Genomic DNA, 24297 nt, shown 5'->3' on the forward strand with positions numbered 1-24297 from the left:
CACGGTAAAATTTTTAGCGTCTCCATCACAATTAAGTAGCGTCAAAACATTTTTGGAGTGAAAAAGTAATTTTCTTTTATCTACATGAGTTTTATTTTACTTTAAGGTAAGCTCATTAATTTTATGAAATGAGAAATAAAAATCGGCCAGGTAAGTACCTACTTACTATCAAATTACTTATTTTTAACCATACTATAGAGCTCAGGTTTTTATAGAGATTTACTTAGGCTGAGTTGCACCACCTAACTTTAACAGTAACTACGACGATAATCGGTGCATTTTGTATGGAGTTTGACAGATTTTTGACGTTTGTCAAAGTCAAAGTAAGATGGTGCAATCCAGCCTTAGTATGTTTTAACATTGAATATTATGTCTTATGGTATCATATTATCATCAGTGAAGTTTATCAGGTTGTAGTTTATCAATGTTCATGTAATAATCATCAGTGAAGCCACGTTATCTCCATAGCGTAGTATAGGTATAATTAAATTTAATACGGAACGTGCTCGGCTCTTTATTCTTTATTATGCTTGTGATGCATCGAAAGAATTGTGTTTAGGAATTCTATGTCGTTCTTATTTTACGATTAATTCCCAAGTACCTACTAAATACTAGAGTCGAATAATTAAACTTTATAAGACACAGACCTATCTTATAACTTACGATTTCACACGAAGGCAATAAAATCAAAAACAAACATAAAACGAGAAACTACTCGCACTGAAGTTTGATTGAAGCCTTTTAGAGTTTTGTAGTCATCTTATTAACACAAAACAGTAAATTCGAATAATGCGAATAAATAAACAAACAAGTTTGATACTAGGCTATGTGTTTTAAATCTCCAAACTAACAGAGTCGGAGTACATATTTTAATTTTGCGAAATTCTATCACATCATCAGAGCAAAATATTTTGCAACAGCAGTTTAATAACACATTCTTATTTGGCAGCTTTTATTAAAAATAGTTTTGCCACTTTTGGAGAGAAGCGAAAGTCACTATAGATACTTCTAAACCAATAACAAGAACGAGAATGTCGTTACCCACCTATTTATAGGATATTTTAGGAATCCTGCTCCCTACTGTAGAGCAAGGAGAGTGCCTCTATTTGCCTATATGACAAGGCTGAGTAATAATAATTATATTGGAACACTTACAGTTTTCCGCGATAACCTATCATCATACTAGCTGCGCAAGATCTTGGGAAACATACTTAGAAAATTCGTTTTACAACCCGTCAGTTTTGTATGTAAACCAATAGGCTCACAAAATTTTGCTCAAAGTAAGCGACCGCCTTGGAACAAAAGTTGAAAACTATAATATTAGGTACTCGTATCTACGAGCAGAGCGTGCGTGGGTTGTATCCCAATATAAAACTTTACAAACTTTGCTTGTTCCCCATCCTCCATATCATTATAGACATAAAAATACCTTATTTCATCCGTAAGAAGTAACTCAGACACAGATAGATAGTCGGAATAAATGCTTGAATGAAGTGCTTAAACCATTATCTCTACGATAAATTTGTACAAACTTGATCGTAGAGATCGTAGAATTTATTATTAAAATGTTCTCTTATTAAAATAATAATTGTTAGATTTTAGCTACAAAATCACCTCTTTTCAGATCAGGCAAGGTTCTTATACTGTATATTTTTATCTACATAAATTGTTCCGTATTTTAGTACTTTAAGGATGAACACTAAGTAATACAAGGTACTAGGTACATACTCGTACGTTGAATGGCATTTTTCATTACGATAAAAATTGCGTGGGTATACCGAAGTATTAGTGGAATTGGCTAACAGTAACGAACACAAACTTGTTAGCTAAAAGGCACTTTCATTCGCTTTAATGAGCTTTTCGTCTTGTAGTAATAAACGTTCATATTCCCTATACATGTCTGAAGATTGGAAATAGTTTGTGTGAGATGATCCGCTAGTTATCATCAACATGATTAAAATAATTTGTATTGGAACTGCTACTGCTGAAAATGGCTTTTATTTCTAATACTAAAACAAACATTGATTAAGTCTATGATAATGTTGGAAATGCGGCCTGTCTGTATTTTTTTATTACATTTTTATCTTATGTTGTGATTAAAGAATTTTCTTATCAGAGGTAATCCTACTAATATTATAAATGCGAAAGTTTGTGTGGATGTCTGGATGTTTGTTACTCTTTCACGCAAAAACTACTGAACGGATTTTGATGAAACTGTTTATAACCCAGAATAACATAAGCTGTAATGTATGACGATCTGTGACAAACTAAATTTCACGTGGGTGAAGCCGCGGGCAAAAGCTAGTCTTAAATACTTTAATTTAGGCATGAATGGTTAAAGAAACAGATTATCATGCTATGTACTTGAAATTATTCAGTTCATAATTTCAGCAGGTCATTTCGGCGCCCTGAACTTCTATTAGGCTATCTACACACCTAATTCAATAACGGATGCAGACTTGACCCACGAGAGCTCTCAACTACAATGTAACGATGCTCGCGCACTCATAATTACTGTGCGTGGCCCAAAAAATCACGATAGACGCTATTAAAGTTAAAAATGTGTATTTGGCGCAGCGGTTCCGTTACAAAAATACTTCACGGGCTGTAACAATCAGCTGCAGTGCCTACCAGCGCAGACTCTGTGATCAAAGTCAATGTCAAACATTTCTTTATTTGTATAACGAGACGATTTATATAGAATCGCTTTGCCCCCGGTTTCAGACGCATGAATTTCGATCTGTCATAGAAAGGCTTTATCGACATCTCTCTTCGAAAACATGAGATATAAATTTTCCATATCCACTCTACATTCTATATCAAATCATGTCATCTAATTCGGCAGCATAAGTATAAGGTAAAAGATAAGTAGATTAATTTACTTTTGTATGGATATGGATACGTCTCACAAGTTGTTAGTCTACCAGCGCTTCGCGATATTTGACAAGTGCTGAGAACAAGCGCTACGTCAAACTCAGTCTCCAGTCACCACTGTCTATAGCGGGCATCATCCCAAACCTCAAACCGTGACCCGTGGCGGTTAGCAAAATATTCCGTAGTCGCTCTTATTTGGACAAAAATATCTTAATACTTTAATCATAGATAAAGTTTTTTATTGAAGTAGAAGGAGACTTAATCGTTTGATAGAGACATTTCAAAAGTCTGCCATTGGGTGAGGCAGGAAATATTTATGATGGTGTCAGATAGAAAGTTTAGAAATAAATGTAAAAGTTTTAACGATGTAGTTAATATTGTATCAATAAAGCACATAATTGCAACAAGCAGGTTCGTTCAGCCTTGAAGTAATGGAAAAAAGTAAAATGGTTTTACACTGTGTCCCGCCTAGGAATCGAACCAAGACCCTTCCTAAGTGGAAAAAAGTCGCGCAGCCACTGGACGAGGCGTTATTTTTAATGAGTATATCGCTAATTTTCGCATGAGAGAAACAATTATTTATGAATTGACGTTTACGTATCCGAAAGTGTGCCATGGGGATACAACAACGCAATTACCTATGTAAATTTACCTATTGTCTTTATTTACGAGTGTCCTTCCTTTAATATAGAAACTTCTTACATTTTTACCTTTTTAGGACTCCTTATTTACAAACAAAAAACAAGCGTACAAGAGTTTTACAAAGGAAAATTCACTGATATAATTACACAAATCAGATTATCTTCCCTCCCTCGTAGCAAAAGTGTTTGTTTTAGGTGCTTAGAGTGATTAATATTTAACTTGAATCCATCCGAATTAACGTGACTTATAAAAACAGCCATGTTCTTTTCGTTTTTTTTAATGAGTTTGTATTAAAATCTAATAAATGTATTAGGGACCACTACATTTCGTTTTAACTATTAATGTTATGCTTTTAATCTAATACAATAGTCTACCTTATTCATATTTAATATTATCTTTAGAAGTAATGATTTTGTGTCATTAAGAATCATAAAGATATAGAGAGATGCCAACTAATGCGCTGAGTTCAAAACTCAGTGTCGCATTAGAAATTCACAAACACAAAGTAATCAAAATTTGTGCTCATTATCCATCGCGGTATCAGTACTCAACGTTCGAATAATCTTTAGTACTATGCAAGCAATGTAAACTGTTTACACTATGACGTCGCTGCTGACATCATTGCTGTCACGAGAAATGTGTTTTGTTTTTGGGCATATTGCTGCGACACCGGCCCCGTCCCCTTGTCACATCTCTCTATAGTTTCTGTGATCTGTGTTCAGAATACATGACCCCCGTACGGTAAGGGATACCGTACCGTACCCATGTGATATGGAATAAATAATTTAAATTTGAATTTATCTCGTCAAATAATTGAGCATAATCTAAGTATTTTCCTAATCACTTTTATTATTTAGAGAGCTGAAAATTCTATGAAGCAAAATGACAGTTTCAAAACTTTTCTACAGTTTAAAATATTTTTAAAAGATAATGGTGAATAATTAGGTTAAATTATGATAAAAAGGTTGAATTTTATAACAAGCATCAATGGTTGTTGGTCGTTCTAAGAGATTAGTTCGTGCACTGCTCAAAACATTGCGTTTCTGTGGTTACATCTTCATTGATTGTGTTCTTGCGTTTTGGCCTTCATAGACACATATTTTTATGTCTCATGATACCATTCTCATATTATATTAGAGCTATATACGACTAAAAGAAAGTAATTATAGGTAGATACATAGAAAAAAGATCTATCTTACTAATAGAGTCGTTGAACATTTTTTATCTTACAGTTTTTAAGCTACCATAATAAAATCAAACTTTACCAAACATTTTTTAGTAGACAGTAAATGATTTAATTTTTTCAGATGTGTATAAGCTGCCCTTGTAAAATAGATAAAAAGGAAAAAATCTGGTAAATTGGCTTAGGTAGAGTCAACTTAAAACTTTGGCTCTAGGATAGGGTTTTATTTCCATTGTTGATATCGTATTTTGACAAATTAGATTATAAACTAAGATCGCAAGTTTAATAAGTTTTAGGTAGTTTTATCGGTAACTGAATTTACTTAAAACATATTTATTTATAAGTCCTTAAACATTGAGAATATTCAAAATATTCTCTCTCTGAGCTGAATTTACGAGCAAGTATGCAAACTGCTTATTTAAAATGCAAATTCATAAAGAAAGTTTTGAAAAATGGAATGTAATGCCACTTTGTCGAACTCTTTAGCCTAAAAGCGTCTTGTATAGACTGAGTTGAACAAAATTACAGACGAATTTAAACTTGAGTCTTGACAGTGTATAGTTTTTAATTTGCATGTCTGGAAGTACTAAAAGTGCATTCTTCCCAGCTTTTAGTTACCACTTTTAAAGCAAATAATACTCTATTCTTAACTCAAATGGTACTATTATTCGTATAGGAAGTAAAACTAATTTAATCGTGTTATGCAGCAATTCTTGTATTTATGGTGGTTTGTCAAAGTTGAAGATAAGAACAGCCTAATATATTAAATGTTCTTCAACATGACGCACAACGTTGCCGTTTGTTCTTCAAAACCGACAGTTTCGTCATTGTGTCTAGTTTAAAATATACCATGAGTTGTTGAGCGACAAATTCCGCAACATTTCGCTCTATTTATCCCCTTGTATATCCGAGACTAATCTCATGTACAGGATATCGATTGAGTCACCTGGAATATTTTAATCGGACATATTCTGATCAAAAGAACAACTTTTACTTTGAGAGAATCAACAAAACCTTTATTGTATGCCTTTTATTATAATTTATTTCTTTAGTGTCGACACCGCCTTCCCCTTCATATTTGTTTCAAGTAACTGTCCTCACCATAGGTTGTCTGGAAGAGATCGCTTCATAGCGATAAGACCGCCTAATTGTACCTTGTGTGTTCCTTTTCTTCTGTTATGTTATTTGTTTGGTGTGCAATAAAGTGTATTTATTATTATTATTATTATTAAAACCGTGGAAATAACCAGAAGAAACCTTTTCGACGAAGTAGGCCGATGAGTTGTATAGAAAGCACAAAATTTTATCGNCAAGTACCTTAGATTAAATAACGCTTGAAAAGGTTACTGTGATACGTAACGATGAAAAAACTTCTATGTTCATTGTCCAAAGAATTCACAATAAAAATAAAAGCGACGTTAAGCCCTTTCCTGCTAGTGAGAACTTAGGAGAGCAAAATGAAATGGGTTTGACAAGCGACCACTTCCAATAAAGTCGGAAAATGTGCCCAATAAATCCTACTAATATTAAAAATGCGAAAGTTTGTACGGATGTCTGGATGTTTGTTACTCTTTCATGCAAAAACTACTGAACGGATTTTGATGAAACTTTACAGTATTATTGTTTAATAACCAGAATAACATATAGGCTATAATTTATGACGATCTATGATAAACTAAATTTGACGAGGGTGAAGCCGCGGGCAAAAGCTAGTGTATAAATACATCAACTTAAAACAGAAATGACATTAATATCGTTGTAATATATGTCATCGTAAAATTGTGAATTCCGTCAGATTTGAAGTTAGTTAGATTGTAATCTAACATAAACCTAATTTTGACAGTAACTATGACGTTAACCGGTGTTTTTTGTATGGAGTTTGACAGATTTTTGACGTTTGTCAAAGTTGACATGTACAAAACATTATTTTTTGGACATTATATTTTGATTGAATTTCAAGTTGTTTTTTAAAAGGAAGTAGGTAGGTAATCGCTACTATGTTGGTATTTGTTTATTTTATAACAAGTAATCGTCGATTCTTACGCCGCTCTCCTAACAGTAAGTAGAGCATGTCTAATCTTACTGTGTAACTAACAGTTATAAAAATAACACATTTAATGTAACAGTTATAACAACATAAACAGTGATGTACAATTAGTTTAGTCTGCTATAAATTCATTTTCCAAACCACTTTATTATACTGGCAGACAGACAGGCATAATTGAAGAAATACAGAAAGACTCAGCTCAGTAAAGGAGCTACGTTCATTAAAAGTAAACAAACCTTTAATTAGTTAGGTATGTTTTGTTTCTTTCACAATACTCATGGGAACTGATAACTAATACTTAGTCGCGTGATAAATTCATTGAAGCTATCATAGTGTAGGAATTGTTATTTGCACAATAAGTATCCCAAAATATAAGCATTGCACAAAGGATTTTTCAGATAAGTAATTTAATAATTTTAATTTGAATATCAATCGCGATGTAGGTACATTTTGTTCGGTAAACGGTATAAACCAATGTTTATACATAGGAAATAATGGCAAATAATTTGCCCTTAATTGTAAGAGCTGATTTTACCATCGTCTTAACTTTTCACTGAAGATTAAACTTGTAATTTTGACATATTTCCCATACTAAAACTGTCAATGTGCCAAACTTATTCTGAGATTAATATTTACACTAGTTTGGTCGAATCCACCCTAAGGCGGATAAAAATAATCTTACATTGTTCTTATGGGTATTTCTCATCGCCACGGTTCTCATCGTCACCTTCGTGGCGAATTTTATTTCTAACTTATTTCAACTTTTTGTAAACAAAAATTGTAGCGCTTGATGTGAAGATTGTATTCTCAGTAAATCAGTCAAATAGTGAGTCTCGTTTGGAAGCTTTAACGTTTTGAATTTTTTGATGCCACGAAAGTGATTCTGTACTTCACAGCAATAATTTTTTCAAACTTTACTACTGTAANATTGTATGCCTTTTATTATAATTTATTTCTTTAGTGTCGACACCGCCTTCCCCTTCATATTTGTTTCAAGTAACTGTCCTCACCATAGGTTGTCTGGAAGAGATCGCTTCATAGCGATAAGACCGCCTAATTGTACCTTGTGTGTTCCTTTTCTTCTGTTATGTTATTTGTTTGGTGTGCAATAAAGTGTATTTATTATTATTATTATTATTAAAACCGTGGAAATAACCAGAAGAAACCTTTTCGACGAAGTAGGCCGATGAGTTGTATAGAAAGCACAAAATTTTATCGCGATTTTTATGTCATTCCCATAGTAAAAGTTGATTATTTTTATCAAAATGGTCGCCTCCAATCTGTGATGACAAATAAATTTATTTACAAAAGCAGGAAATTACTCAATGCGTTGAGCTAATACAGTAATTACTTAACGTGGTTTTTATTATGATTAATTAATATCGTTAAGTAATGAAAAATATTAATATAGTTTTTAAAAATAACAGGTAAAAGGAAAGTTGCAATGACGCATATTTAAATTGTTATTTTTTCCCTGATTTAAAACAAGGCTTGATACATACATCACATATTTTGCATGTTGCATCAGGGCAGTAGGTCTGTACCTATATTTATTAGTAAAGTTCAAATTAATTGCATTATTACTCGCTAAGGAAATTAATTTGTACGTTTTTATATAGCACTCAGCCTTTTTAGTTTATTCTAAGAACGTTGGTTCTAGTCTTTCGATCTAGTCTGATTTAACAAATGTTTTTCAATTTTATTTCCTTATCAGATGGAAAGACTTCAATCCATCATAGCGTAAAATCGCTTGAAGATTTCTGTCGTAACAAATAGTGATTAGTAGGTATTCGATGGTAAGAGTTGTCAAACAGCATAACTATTATCTTTTGATAAAGCAGATGAAATTACATAAATTTTCGGTATACAATACATATTCGTTTGGTAAAGGCGAGAAATTGTAAATAAATTGGTGGTAAGTACGAGGGTAGGTCAAAAAGTTATAGGTTACAGAGTAGATTTTCCAGGATTTCGAAGCCCACCCTTTGCACAAAAGCCACTGCAACTTGCACCTTGCGCACGGGCGCAGCGTCGTGTAAAAACAGTACACTTTTGATTTATTTTCGCCACTTTTTTACCCTCACAGCATCTCGAAACCTTTCTTAAAGTGAAGTGTAGTTACGAGTATCTCCTGTTGTAATGATTTTTTTTTATTTGTAGTTAATCAACAGGTTTTCTTCAGTATCCCTGAAGACAGCGGTTATGATTTTTTCAGCCGACGAGGACACCTCGAACTTCATGATCGTGGTGTGCCATTTTGTGCCACTGTATGGAATCTTTTTTGAGTTTAAAGTCATAATTATACACCTAAATTTCATCATCAGTTTCAATCCGGTCCAAAACTTTGTCTTTATTGTCTCTACAGAGAGTCAAAAACTGACGATAACACTCAACTCACTGTGCTTCTGGTGTGGCGTGGGCATTCTCGGTATCCACCTTGTGGAACCTCTAAATAGGCCAATATGGTAAGAATACTAGAAATGGTCATATTTGACACTCAAGTTATTATTCCGCAAGCTGTTTCTTTTTTAAACATCATCCTCCAATGTGATATTTTCATGTTCATGGACGTTTTCTGTTGTGGTTGCTTCGACAGGCCGCCCCGGCTCCGCTCATCTTCAATTGAGTCTCGGCCTTGATTAAAAAGGTTTTTTCCACTTGCAAATCATGGTTTTACCAAGGCAAGAGTCACCATATACTAAAAAATCTCTTTCGAAATAGTTTGAAGAAGTTTTCCTAACTTAACCAGGAACTTAATGACTGCGCGAAAGTAATTTTTTTCAGTGTTATGATTTTTTTCCGGATTGACTTGTTTATTGAATTTTATTTCAGTGAATAATGATCCGATTTGAATGAAACTTCGTATTTATGCTTTTGATGAGTGTGACTACTAATGCCGATAGAAAAAATTTACCTTTTCCCCCTCCATACCCCTCCTTCCGCGAGTCAACTAGAGATTTGATGGGGTTTCAATGTACGACGCACAAAATCACGTCAATCCGTATTTAGGCAGTTTAGTATTTAAATCATTTATGTTTGCAAAAATTAAGTAAAAAATTTCACACGCAAAAATATCTGTCAGTAGTAATTTGCGTGGAAATAGATTCTAGACAGTCACAATAAATGTTGATGAGATTACAAGTAGGTAGGTAGGTATAATGATTCGGTTGATTTAAACACTATGGTCCATAGCTGGTGAAAGTAAACACCGATACATCGATGGCCATAATATGTCTGACTCTTAACAATGGATCATCGAAATCGCTTAGAAAGCATTTTTCCTTTTATTTATGCGTCAGTGTAGGCATGTTTTGTCTAGACGAGTTTCTTTCGACCTCATTTTAGCTTGGGGTATGGAAACCAAATTTATAAATACATCAAACATTTAATATCGGTAGGAAAGCACTAAGTTTGACCAAGAAGTAATTTGTTTGAAAACTTTATTGTTTACAAAATAAAGATTTCAGAATTTGAGTCTTTATTTATTTGATCCAAACCAGATCAAGTTTATGATTGGGGAGTACGCTCGTTTTAAATTGGGCATTTAAACTTTAAATAAGTAGGTTTATTTGGTATCGTATGACTTGTAGATATTTCTAGATTTAGAATAACTGACAATATTGCAACCACGAGCATGGGTACCACGTTTATTTGCTTACTTGTGTAAGGACGTGCTCACTTACAAAACTGTGACTACAATACGCATGTACACGTGATGCATGTTCATATGTAGTATATAGGGTGGTCTGAAAAACGGAGCAGTCTTGAGATTACGTGATAAGATGCTCGTTTATTAAGCAAGTAGTACTCGTATAATACCTATGCAAGTAATGGTTACTTTAATGGGTAAAATTTTATTGAACTTTAAAACATTGTCAATTATGTTTGGAGAGACAAATTTTTTACGATTTTGCTAATACAGTAGTATAGTTTGATGCTTTCCACCAAATATTTGACAACATGTTTACAGATTGTACGCCCTGTATAAAAGTAATAACATTTAAGTATAGTAAGTACTTATTTTGTTAAGTTCATCCTAGGAATTGCGTGTTTGCTCAAAGAGTGTAGGTATTTGATAAATTTATTGATTCCTTATTGTGGAAATGTGGACTTTTATACTATTAGTTATTATTTAGTTGCATTTCTAAAGATAGCGTTAAAGCTATTTGTTGATTACAGGCGGCTAAGTATAAAGCTGCGTAGCCGGTCCAACCAAAACAAACGCTCCAAACAATGCAGTATATATTAAATTTAAGAAATATATTAATTGTTTTTATGACATTTCGATGCGTATAATAAATTCATATTATGTTAGATTATGAATTTTATTGATAGAGGCGGATTATAAGTAAAATCTATCATAGACAAATAACAGATAAATCCTTTTTTATTTATAATAGAATAATAATTGGAAGATAATTGTTTTATTTTAATGTTTGTCTAAAAAATGTATTAAAATTACACTTTTTTTTTTAAATCATATTTTATATAAGTTATAATAAATAAATAACTCACCTCGTATCAACTCGTAAATATCCAAAAAGTGTAAACACACACTTGATCACTTTAAACCGATGCACAGACGTGCAACGCGCGTCACTGCAGGTCGCAAAGCTTTGGCGGCGCGCGCGCTGCCCGCCCCTACTTATAGTTTCAGAGCGCTGTGTAACACTTTCCCCTACCGTACTCTTCTCTAAGAAATTTCTCTTTAATTTTTTTCCGAAATGTTATGATAAATGTGTATGGTGCTTGTGATTTGCCTCGTACGAATCTAGTTTTGAAATAAAAAAAAGTTTTAGCAAATCACCTTGATCTTGAATAAAGTGAACTCGGGTTCACGGTCATGGTTAACAGTAGTATTTTGTTCCGATTAATTCTTTGTTAGACAGCTGATACAAATATGAGCTTTTAAATCAACATTCATGCTTAACGGAAAAATAAATTACAACAGATTTATAAATAGATTAGAATATACGGAAAGATAGATTACAATAGATTACAACAAAATACTTAACACAAGTATGAAACAGCGTTATTTTACCTACAAAACCTTTTTATTCCCTATTTTAGGTTTTCTTTAAAATTAAATTGGAAACTGTGGGTCCTAGACATAGTGCACATTATAATTGCAAACCAGTCGAAAAATGGTCGAAAGGCCTTTTTTTGTATGGAGTTATGATGGAATCGATTTGATCAAAAAGTGCAACTTGTCGTGAAGCAGAAGGGGCTCTTTTAGATTTAATTTTCGGAGTAACTATAGCGCTCCAAGTTTCCATCAGCTCTGTTATTCTGCCATAGCCAAAATTTCACGCTATTTCTTTCTTTTAACACCTNTAAAAAAAAGTTTTAGCAAATCACCTTGATCTTGAATAAAGTGAACTCGCGTTCACGGTCATGGTTAACAGTAGTATTTTGTTCCGATAAATTCTTTGTAGACAGCTGATATAAATATGAGCTTTTAAATCAACATCCATGCCCAACGGAAAAATAGATTACAATAGAAGAATAAGACAAGTATGAAACAGCGTTATTTTACCTAGCTACAAAACCTTTTTATTCCCTATTTTAGGTTTTCTTTACAATTAAATGGAAACTGTGGGTCCTAGACAAAGTGCACATGATAATCGCAAACCAGTCGAAAAATGGTCGAAAGGCCTTTTTCTGTATGGAGTTAAGATGGATTCGATTTTCGATTCGATCGAAAAGTGCAACTTGTCGTGAAGCAGAAGCGACTCTTTTAGATTTAATTTTCGGAGTAACTTTTATTAGATTGTTAATGTGGTATAGCGCCCCAAGTTTCCATCAGCTCTGTTATTCTGCCTTAGCCAAAATTTCACGCTATTTCTTTCTTTTTATGGTAATTATGTCAGAACGTCTAATCTAATTAAGTTCAAAGTTATCTGATGGTTGGAAAGTCGACCCTTGGCTAATGACTAGCTCATTCTGATGTTTCTAGACTTCAACTTCAAGTGACCTTCAACCAAACGTTTGCTCTGTATTGCGTGCTTGCCTCATTCCACATGAACCTCGTTTTAGTCGTAATTGGTACTGAAACACAATATTTTTCATAGCCCAATGAAAATTATATGAAAATATGATACTTATATGAAAGTATTCCCCGGCCACGAGCCGGAAGACGTAGTATGGGCAGGCCTCCCACTAGGTGGACCGACGATCTGGTGAAGGTCGCGGGAGGTGCCTGGATGCGGGCGGCGCAGGACCGGTCTCTGTGGAAATTCTTGGGCCTTTGTCCAGCAGTGGACGTCATTTGGCTGAAACGATTCATTCTCCGATGATGAATCACAATGAAATTCGTGCCTTTCAAGTTACTTAATTAGATATTGTGCGCGTATTTAAAACATTACACAATTAACATATAGCATGAGTAATTTACCATTACCTAATGATTTTTGTTAATAAGTAAAGCTTAGACTGAGTTGCACCACCATACTTTAACGGTAACTATAACTTTAACCAGTGTTTCTTGTATGGAGTTTGATAGACGTTTGTTATAGTTAAGCTACATGTATTAATAAGGCTGTTTGTTTCTTTAATAATGAAAGCCTTAATAACATGTATGTTTGACCTTACGAATAATACCGGAAAGAAAATAATTAAATATATATCTCTTTCGATCGGTTCATAAATATATACTCATAAAATTAAAAAAATGTAAAGTTAATGCTAAATTATTCAATTCAAACTCAAGTATTATTAAGGCCATTGACTAGGCTAACTTTTTGAATAGACGCTATAACAATTTGAAAATACGGTTGGAATATTATTATTTTTAGTCTGATTTTAGGACTTTCAGGTTTCAATCATCATTATTAAAACGATTCTTATGCCTGTATTCACAAACAAACGGGCATTATGAACTATAAGCCACGTAATAGTGAACCACTCTAAAATTAAACAAGTCGTGCTATTTACAGTCAGTTCCTTTTTAAACGGACGCACAAAGTGTAAATAAACATTATTACCTACATAGCAAACAGCCTGAAGTCATCCACAAAGGATGTATAGTCACTTACAGAAACATTAGTTCAGTTTTTTTTTCACTCACAGTTAAATAAAAGGTCATAATAGTCATTTGATTTTTGCAAGCAGGCTTTTAAAAACCACTTAAACACGTCCCAGTATTAACCCTAACACTGCTTCGGGATATTAAATGGGTCAGTGCTGAGAAGAAGCAAGCAATGTATAATAAGTAACTATAAGGCACGTTTACGAATGGATATACGGGTATATAGGTTCTGACATAAAGTGAGTAGTATTGTTAAATTGTTCTATAGAGCTTATTAAAAAAAAATATACTGTTTGCAAAATCGTATGGGTTGTACGGGTCTGAGTTTGCGTACTTAACCTTGAGTCTCCCTTTTGTATGTGAGGAACAAACATAAAGTCAACAGTTTTGAGAGCGAGATAATGTTTGCGGGAAAACGCTGAGTAGCTCGAAAAGGCTTACACATTTAAAAGCCTTGTCCTTTCAAAAAGGGAAAAGACTGCAGCATTATCTAAAATACTGAAGCGGACTAAAGTATGTGTCTCCTTGAACACGTGACATTGGCAGAACCACTGCGGCAATAAAGCCGCGGGATAGTAAAAAAAAATTGTAGTAGAGCCATAAGTATTACACTAATGTTGTAAAGGCGAAAGTAAGTATGTTTGTTACTTCTTCACGTCTAAACGGCTGGAGCAATTTTGATAAATTCTCCTCCTTTGTCCAGTATTTAGTATATCTCGATTTAGATATTCTAGATTCAATACCCAGTCGGTACACTGGGACACATATTGAGAAAAATCACTTTGTGTTCCGAGTTTGACCAAAAATAAATTCCTGTATTTGAATAACTTTTATAAAATTTATTATAATGATGATTGATTTTAATTTAGGGCATCATTATCATAAAATATCTTTATTACTTTAAATTTATNGAATTTATTCCTGTTTTTGATATTGACATAGGTAATAAGTGGTACTGGTATTGTTCAACTCTATCCATGTCTTCCAATCTTTTCCAATGAAAATTTAAACGACGTTTTGTCTTATTTCTTTTAGATTAAATCATCAATTTGTAAGATTTTCAAAGCGCCTTCAGAGTTTTTCAAGCAAAAACAATGCGATGTGAAATGAGCGTCACCGAGAGAGATGAGTAATTGTTTAAGACAAAAGTGCAAAAGCTGGTCTATTTTGCATTAAGCATAATATTTTACCGGTTTTATGGACCGAAGATCTGGTAAAGGTCGCGGGAAGAGCCTGGATGCGGGCAGCGCAGGACCGTTCATTGTGGAAAACCTTGGGGGAGGCCTTTGTCCAGCAGTGGACGTCATTTGGCTGAAACGAATAATATTTTAAATTGTTTTTATTTAAGAGTTAACAGGTGTTATTTTTTATGCTATAGATAATATTTAAAGCTTAAAATCCTTAAAAATAAACAACCAAAAGTCGAGTAGGTAGAATCACAAGGGCGTGAAAGAGGGTGCAAACTGCAATGTAACAATAAAATACTTACTCTCCTCAATGTAGGCCGTTTTATTTAAAAAATAAAAATATACGAATTCATATTAGTTAAGAAAGGTTTCTTTAATCTAGTTATTTTATTTTACACCATTCTTAATTCTCGAAACGGAACTAGAGAAACTCATAAATTCTGAAGGCGTCATGGCGAGGAAATTTTTTTGGTGTAATTTCTTGTTATAAAACAATAAAGTCTTTACCTAAAATAACTGTGTACCTTTGTACAAATAATATAATAGAATAAAAGAAGTTGGTAAATAGTAGGTAGCGCCTTAAATTATTTACACTACATTAACCAAGTTTTGGAATTGCGTGAATTTGCTGGTAAATACAGTCAGGGACACTCCCTTTATTGTTCTTTAAATAAGCGGACAACACTGGTTCATTGTACTTTAGTTATTTTTTACTGAACTAAGTTATCTAAATGTTAATTGTTTCAGGAACCCAGGGTCATTTTGCATGGCGTGTGGTTATCATATAATGTGGCGCCAAATGCGACACGCTATCACACCCGCACACAGAATTACGGTCAACTGGCTCCTAAAGTACCTATCTACTTAGGCAAACATCCCGACTCATTTATTTCTAATTGCTTTGCCTAAAATGTCTTAGCTGTGGCTCCGGTGGGTTAGTTCCCCTATGCACCAGTTCCGCTATGCACCACTCTTAAAATACAAAGTAGGTAATAGGCACTTTTTCGTAGGTATTTTATGATGTAGCACACATCAACCCGGAAAGGGATTGTAAACGTATCAATTCGAGGCGGTCAGTATACAGGGTGGCCAAAACAGTGAGGTCTAAAAGAAAAATTTAGATTCCTTACATCAAGGTGTACCTAAATCACCCCCATGTATATAAGACGATTGTGTTTAGTTTAGGAGATAGAGTTAATTTTGTGATATTTTAAAATTTTATGACCTAGTTTAGACCTAGGCTTTAAACATTTTTATCTTTTTTTTGGGTTGACTTTTTTCAGATTTCTTTTTTCGTTCGTTTCGAAGTTCCCTTCCACCTTCAGCCTAATCATCAGTTTCCACCAGGTGTGATAAAGGGCAAGAGCTTCCTCGTTGAGAATAAATACATGTTCTGTCCAGTTACTGCTCTAAATCTGTTCTACGTAATGTAAACTTAGAGGATTCCCAATATTAATTCACTCTAAGAAAGTCAAAAACATGTAACGGAATCTCCGACTTACCACTTTAGTGGAATGATTACAGGAAATAGTGGCCCATTAAGTACGTGTTTTTTTGTATTATTATGAATGTTCAGGAAACGGCGCAGTTTTTAAAATGATTTTGGACCTATGGAAGTTCTTTTTTTACTTAAACTTTTAAGTTGAAAATTTGATAGTGTTCTGATAAAAGCATAATTTTTATGTTTCTAGCAAAACTTTTGTATCTTGAATTAAAGGTAGGAAGGTGATTATTTTTTTCAAACATCTGCAATTAATAACAAATCTGTCGAAAAAAAGAAATCTGAGGAAAAGTCGCCCCAAAAAAAGATAAAAATGTTTAAAGCCTACAAGGTCACAAAATTTTAAAATATCACAAAATTAACTCTATCTCCTAAACTAAGCACAATCGTATTACATACATGGGGGTGATTTAGGTACACCTTGATGTAAGGAATCTAAATTTTTCTTTTAGACCTCACTGTTTTGGCCACCCTGTATAATAATATATTCTTCGTATGATACTCCATACTGCAACGCACACTCCGCACCGTAACGTAAGTAAAGAATGATATTTCGTTCATTGCGATCACGCTCTTGTTTCAGGCTGCGGCACCACACTCCCATAATATACAGGGTGTAGTTTTGTAATGCCACCTGGAGGGAAAGTACTCTTAATACTGTAGATAGAAAATTACCTACTGAAAGAAAACATTCCTTTATTTTTGGAAAGAAAGAGAACTGCATTCATAGATTTTAGAAAATTTTTCGAAAATTCGCCTTCTCCTTCATAGTTTTTTTTTAAGTAACTGTCCTCACCATAGGTTGTCTGGAAGAGATCGCTTCATAGCGATAAGACCGCCTAGTTGTACCTTGTGTGTTCCTTTTCTTTCTGTTCTTATCTTTGGTGTGCAATAAAGTGTATTTATTATTATTATTATTATTCACTACCTACCATACCATACAATTTTCTGTAAATAATTAAGATAATTTAAGATTTCATGGTTAGGTACCTTTCATTTGATTTATCAAGTTTGTTAGAGAGATTTCATCCTTAGAGGTACAACCCTAACGATCGATGCAATAAAAATACAGGGTATAATTTTTAACAGATTTTAGTTGGTTCGATTCCCGGATGTAGCAAGCAAATTTTTGGAAATCTTTGAATGCAGTTCTATTTCTTTTCAAAAATAAAGGAATGTTTCCTGTGAGAATTTTTCTATCTACAATATTAAGAGTATCTACTTGCCCTCCAGGTGGCATTACAAAATTCCACCCTGTATTTTGGGCATATTGTTCTCAACTTACAACTAAAGTTAGGCAAGTTGTAACATCTTAGTAATAAGAGCAATTTTTTAACAAACTGCGTAAACTTTTCTAATTTCTATTAGTTAGACAGCAGTGACTACATTAGCTAAGATGACAATCAGCTAGGTGCAGGTTCTAACAACATACATTTGGGAGATTGATATTGTTAGTTGTCAATGCAAACAATGACGTCACCCACGTCAAAATGCGAGTACGTCACGCTGCTCAAACCTACAGGCGTTTCTAATTTTGCATACATAGAAATACATTTTCATAAATGCATACATTTGAATAACATTACCCTATTCGTTTGTTCAAGGTTCTCAAAAACAGATTTTATTTAAAGTACTTACCTACCTACCTAAAAGTAAAATCAGGCGAAGCATTTGTTATCTATATTAATTAGCCTTAATTACTAGAGTTCCAATACTAAATACCTATAGACACTCTTGTTCATGTCTATATGAACACAAAATGAATCATTTTGTGAACCAATCTATTAGCGATGTTGGACTTTGGCTCTACTTTATTTGCTCCCGCTCCGAATGAATGAACCATTAAATAAACGTCTAGTCCAGAGAGGAAATTTTCGAATCATTTCATCTAGCAAAGAGGTCGCTAGCCAACCACAAAAACTTTTGAATAAAAAACGGTACTTTACATACGTGAACTTTCACCCTAATGAATAGTATGTCCTTACCTTAAAAGACGTCACGCTTACGTACGTCACGCGCTCGCATTTGCATTGCATTTTATTCATGGTTATCCGATTTTTTTGCGATAAGAGAGAAACACTGTTACCTAGCAATATAATCAGGTCAAAATGAGCTCAAAGTGAAACTTTATAACTGGAGTTTCGGCTCTATAATCCTGTGCATGTCTCTCTGTAAACATTTGATATTTGTGCAAGCACTGCGTTGTGTGAGCGGTATTTAATCCCCAAAAACAAATACGAATCCTACACGCCGCGTTGAGTTTGATCGACCAAAGGATTTTCAGTTTCCAACAATAAAACAAGAAGTTATCTAGGAAAATAGAACCTTTTTCAAATAGAACCTTATACGAAAATAATCTATCGGTATCATGATTCCTTGAATTAAATCTGTAATGGGTCGCTAATATTTCATAATCGTTCGGTACCTACCTAAGTACTTTGTGTGATACAGACTAGGGATATCAATAGCTCAAAGTAAAAACATTTAATGTAAAATAAAAATGACAAATTCTAAGCTAGGAACCTTAACTTCGAACTCCTCCTTTGTTCTTCTGATTAATTTCGTTGCGGGTCCAATGACAGTTTAACTTTCCCCCTGGACAAACTTGACCTTCACTAGTTGGGTTTTTATTGGCAGTCAAGCTGAAGATCCTGGCTACACAGGAGGTGCAGCGGTGGGAATCGTCCCGTTGCTAGGCAGCTGATAAGTTACTTTCATAATTTGGAGTAGAGGAGAGTCAAAGCCTTGGTTTGGTCAGCAGTACTGATGGCGAAATATCGATCTAGTAACAACGAAGTTTAGGTCGACATTGTTAAATGTGCTTGGTTAGTGGCAAGATTACTAAAACTTAGTAGAAACTTAACCATTATCATGAAGGGCATGTGACTTAAATTGCTCTATCATTTCTAAAGCCAGCAAAAAATTCATCATACTTAGTCAATTTCACTCTATTGATTGATATCCAAAGTGATTCTTTCTATTCAATTTCAAATTTCAATTACCTACAGGGCTTCAGTAAAATCAGACTAGTGGTTTTCCGCGAGTCCTCGAAGTAATATTTTGTCCAAGGTTAATAAGAAAACTGCGAGGCAAACATTATAGATCACTGCAATATAGTAAAATAAAATTAGTTCTAAATTTCTTAAGAAGATTCCATGCGAGTAACTTCGTGTCTTAATAGCGTTGAAATATTCCTTTGAATAAATTGCCTTGAAGAAACCAACTTTGCGATCGCTTATGAAATAATGTTGTCAGTCGTGAAAATTTGCGTATTGTAGAGGGTATAATATTTTTAACAATATTCACAGTGCTCTAGGAAGTCTAGTATAAGATTTGCTACCTACAGTATGACATTGACAGGCGTAGGTTAGTCTTAAGTGAGATGCAAATTGAAATGTCAATGTGATAAGATGAACAACAGATGACAGCACATCAGGCTGGACACAGAAGTCTCTTATGTAGTTATAATAGGGGTGAGTTTGCAACAAAAAAATATAGTCGGATATGTGTAATCTGTTCATAAGAGAACTTCCTCGAGAACAGACGAAAACAATTCAATCTAATCAATGTGACATCTTATTTAATGACATGTCAACAAATAACTTACGACGTTTGACCTTTCATCATCAGCTCACCCTCAGATCATAGAATGATCTGAGAGCTCACCTAAAAAACCTGAAGTAATACAACTGTATGAATATAAGTACCTAAAATATTTAAAGAATTTTATTATTCTCCAACTCCTAAGCGTTAAAGAGTTTTACCTTCCATTATCACCTCATCAACATTAGATGATAACTCCCAGATGCATATACTTGAATATCTTTAGAATAAAATTAAAAACTATATACGCGCCTACAAAATTTGAGGATTGCCCTCGATTTCCCTAGGATCCCATCATCAGATCCTGACTTGGTGATAGTGGGATTACCTCAGAAGTGTACCCTATCGAACAAAAAAAGAATTTTGAAAACCGGTCCACAATTATTGACGGAGTAATCGGTGAACATACATACAAAAAAAACCTCCTAATTTTTTTAAGTCGGTTAAAAAGAGGTGTGATTTGGTGACGCTGTACAGATGACACTCTCATTAAAACTCATTAAAAAACTCATTAAAACTCATTTATTTCTGTAAATAGGCTTAAAAAAAGCACTTTTACACGTCCCAGTATTAACCCTACCACTGCTTCAGGACAATAAATGGGCCAGTGCTGAGAAGAAGCAGCGCAAGAAGCACACGCCACGCCAAAGTAACCACTGTGGGTCTTATGCCGTCGATATAGGACCGAATTTGCAACGAGAATGGGTAGTCTGATGTGCTGTCGTCTGTACATTAAAACCTTATTCATTAGGTGATAAAAACTCTGACACGTGAAATGTGGGACGTGAAGTCGCTGGACATCTTGTTAGTTGTTAGGCGATTATCACACTGCGCCGCGCTCCGCCGCGGTCCGCGTGATTTCATACAAAAAATCCCGCGCGCAGACGCGTTGTCAGTGTGTTGTGCCGCGCGTGTTTTCTATACAAACTGAGGTAGGTACTCAATACTCAATAGTTTATTGCTTCCATAATGTTTACAAAAGGTGTTATTGGTAAGGTAAGATACAATTATACTTGATATGGTACTTGCATACAATGATTGACTTGCGGTGCAGTGTAATAATCGCCTTAATGTTGTTATGTTGGTTTCCGCCCAAAATATTGATGTTATCGGCTATCGAGTCATAGCTCTGCTCAGTTTGGGTTTGGCTGGCGCTTGTTAGTGGTTTTTGTATCTTAGTAAATATTTACTTGGTAATAATTTCAAGATGACTCTACGCTTACAAAACATATGCGTCAGCATTTTAGTAAAAGGTATTTTCAGCTCTAATTCAAATTGTAAAAACACATTTAATTTTGAATTTATCATTCAAAATGTTTGTTGTTATTGTGTAAATGTTATAAAAATTACCAAGATTTTTGGATTTATTACTTTTGGATTTCTACTTTTCTGACTTTTAACTTTTAACAGATACCTAATTTCTAACATTTCCGCAATTAAAATTCACGCAAGCGGAACAGGTAAATAGAAGAATTTAAGCCTGTACAAATTGGGAAAGGTTGAATTCCCGTTCCAATCTGCTTATCTGACAGAAAGTGTGCCAGACACGTGCCTACAATTACGCCGGCGAGCGTTGTGCGACGCTGTTTACCGCCGTCGGTAGCGCGGGCTTATCGCAGACGAGCGACTTTATCGCAGCTAGGGTTTCTGCTCGAGCTTTCTCGAACTCGAGAAAACTCGAGAAATTTGGCTTCATTCGAGACGAGAAAAAAATTACCGGAGCTCGAGAATTCTCGAGTTTCGATTTTGAAGCTTAAATATTCTTGAAAGCCTATTTTCTTAGACAAAAGTAAGTTTTTAATTATTTAATAGGTTAACGTTGCGTTTAGACTGGCCTAGTCTTTCCTTTTTTTAACTAATTTGATTTGCAAGTAATGATCTCAACCGAAACTAATAATGTTCACCTACGAGTATGCTATATTTCATTATGTTTGTATAGCTGACTGATTTAAAGACTGATTATTTTTTGTTAACTATCTGTTAGTTTAGGTACTCGTAAATACGTTTATTCAAGTCGTTATCTTTAAGTTTAAAAATTTATTTAAATGTTTTTTTTTGTTTGTAAATGTAGGTTTATTATCGTAATTTTTCAATTAATTTGGACTTGTGTTCTTTGGAAAACAAGTGATTCAATTGGAGCTCCAGATATTTATGGTTATTAATCCTTAAAGTACACGCGACTTTATGACTTCTGTTTCTTTAGTTAATTACTAAGTTATAATTATATCCTACTAATATTATAAATTCGAAAGTTTGTGTGGATGTCTGGATGTTTGTTACTCTTTTACGCAAAAACTACTGAACGGATTTTGTTGAAACTTTACAGTATTATTGATTATAACCCAGACACATTATAACATTAATAAAAACCCGTGTTTTTATTAAATTTCAACCGATTTCAACAGTTTTAATTAAAAGACTCAAGACCCGAGAAAACTCGAGACTTTGGCCTCGAGAATTCCCGAAACTCGAGAAAAAAAATAAGTCGAGAAATCAGAAACCCTAATCGCAGCAGTCCGCAAACATGCAATTGATAAATAGAGCGTGTAACAAAAAATAGAGCGTTCGTTGTGGCAGGCTGGCCGAGTATAATTATACTGATAAAGTACCGAATTGCAATTTTGATATCCTTTTAAACGTAAAGGTACCTGAATGAATAGGACAATACCAGCGTCTGTATTTTAGAAGTAATGTTATCACAGTGAAAGTTTCAGAATACCTATCGATAGAGACCAATTTCCAGCACGTAATTTAGAACGCCTATCCTACTTTTGGCCGACGACCTCAAGAGGATAAGCAAGCTGTGTTTATCATGCTTTGTGGTTTTGGCTGAAACGATGCTACGAATTCAAAATGCGAATTGGAATTAATATGCCCATTGGCGTGTCTAGGGTTCTTTTTCAGGGGGGGCCTAGCCCCGGTTAGTATCATAGCTCATGAGTAAGTGAGACACCAGACCATTCAGCGCGCGCGCTCTCGCTCGCTATAATGCCTCAAAAACAAGTGCAGTTCTAGAATGTTCTCTCGTTGCTACGCAAGTTTGCGGGCAGCCTTCCGAGGCGTTAACGCGTGGGCCAGCAGCGCCGCGACGCCGCCTGCGTGACGCATCGACCTCGTATCACTATCATTCCTATACATACATACACAGACAGACGTATCATCAACAACACTTTCGTTTTTACTATTGATTCTTAATTGCTATCATTTTGATCAGATGTGGTAAATAATATCCCATCAAAAACAATACTTGTCAAAAAAACCAAGTCTCGCAACTCAGTTGTTCTACGGCAAAAAGTTGTGAGATCCATGTAATACCAAGTCCAGGCCAGGAAATCTTTAACGTTTTACACAAATATATTGACTTGGCCATCGCACTAAATAATTTAATTTACACGTGTTTTCATGCGATGGCCAAGTCAATATATTTATGTAAAACGTTAAAGATTTCCTGGCCTGGACTTGGTATTACATGGATCTCACAACTTTTTACCGTAGAACAACTGAGTTGCGAGACTTGGTTTTTTTGACAAGTATTGTTTTTGATGGGATATTGATTGATATCCAAAGTGATTCTTTCTATTCAATTTCAAATTTCAATTACCTACAGGGCTTCAGTAAAATCAGACTAGTGGTTTCCCGCGAGTCCTCGAAGTAATATTTTGTCCAAGGTTAATATGAAAAGTGCGAGGCAGACATTATAGATCACTGCAATATAGTAAAATAAAATTAGTTCTAAATTTCTTAAGAAGAATCCATGCCGGTAACTTCGTCTAAATAGCGTTTAAATATTCCTTTGAATAAATTGCCTTGAAGAAACCAACTTTGCGATCGCTTATGAAATAATGTTGTCAGTCGTGAAAATTTGCGTATTGTAGAGGGTATAATATTTTTAACAATATTCACAGTGCTCTAGGAAGTCTAGTATAAGATTTGCTACCTACAGTATGACATTGACAGGCGTAGTAGAGTCTTAATTAAGTGAGATGCAAATTGAAATGTCAATGTGATAAGATGAACAACAGATGACAGCACATCAGGAACACAGAAGAGAGAAGTCAGAAGTAGAACACAGAAGTCTCTTATGTAGTTATAATAGGGGTGAGTTTGCAACAAAAAATATAGTCGGATATGTGTAATCTGTTCATAAGAGAACTTCCTCGAGAACAGACGAAAACAATTCAATCTAAGCAATGTGACTAGGGATTGCAATCCGGTATCATTTTCAATCCGGCC

The 24297-nt window shown here is 34.3% G+C and overlaps 1 protein-coding gene across 1 annotated transcript in view; it reads right to left on the reverse strand.

The window, feature by feature from the left end:
* Positions 1 to 11375, reverse strand: part of LOC114361952 (acyl-CoA Delta(11) desaturase-like) — a 35931-nt gene extending 24556 nt beyond the window's left edge. Inside the window, exon 1 of the mRNA XM_028317186.1 lies at positions 11262 to 11375. The gene's annotated coding sequence lies outside the window, so the exon portion shown is untranslated. The remainder of the gene's footprint in view (positions 1 to 11261) is intronic.
* Between the last annotated feature and the right edge of the window lie 12922 nt (positions 11376 to 24297).

This window comes from Ostrinia furnacalis, unplaced genomic scaffold (genome assembly GCF_004193835.3).
Source record: "Ostrinia furnacalis isolate ACB-3 unplaced genomic scaffold, ASM419383v2 OfSCF6075, whole genome shotgun sequence".
In the NCBI taxonomy this organism is placed as follows: domain Eukaryota; kingdom Metazoa; phylum Arthropoda; class Insecta; order Lepidoptera; family Crambidae; genus Ostrinia; species Ostrinia furnacalis.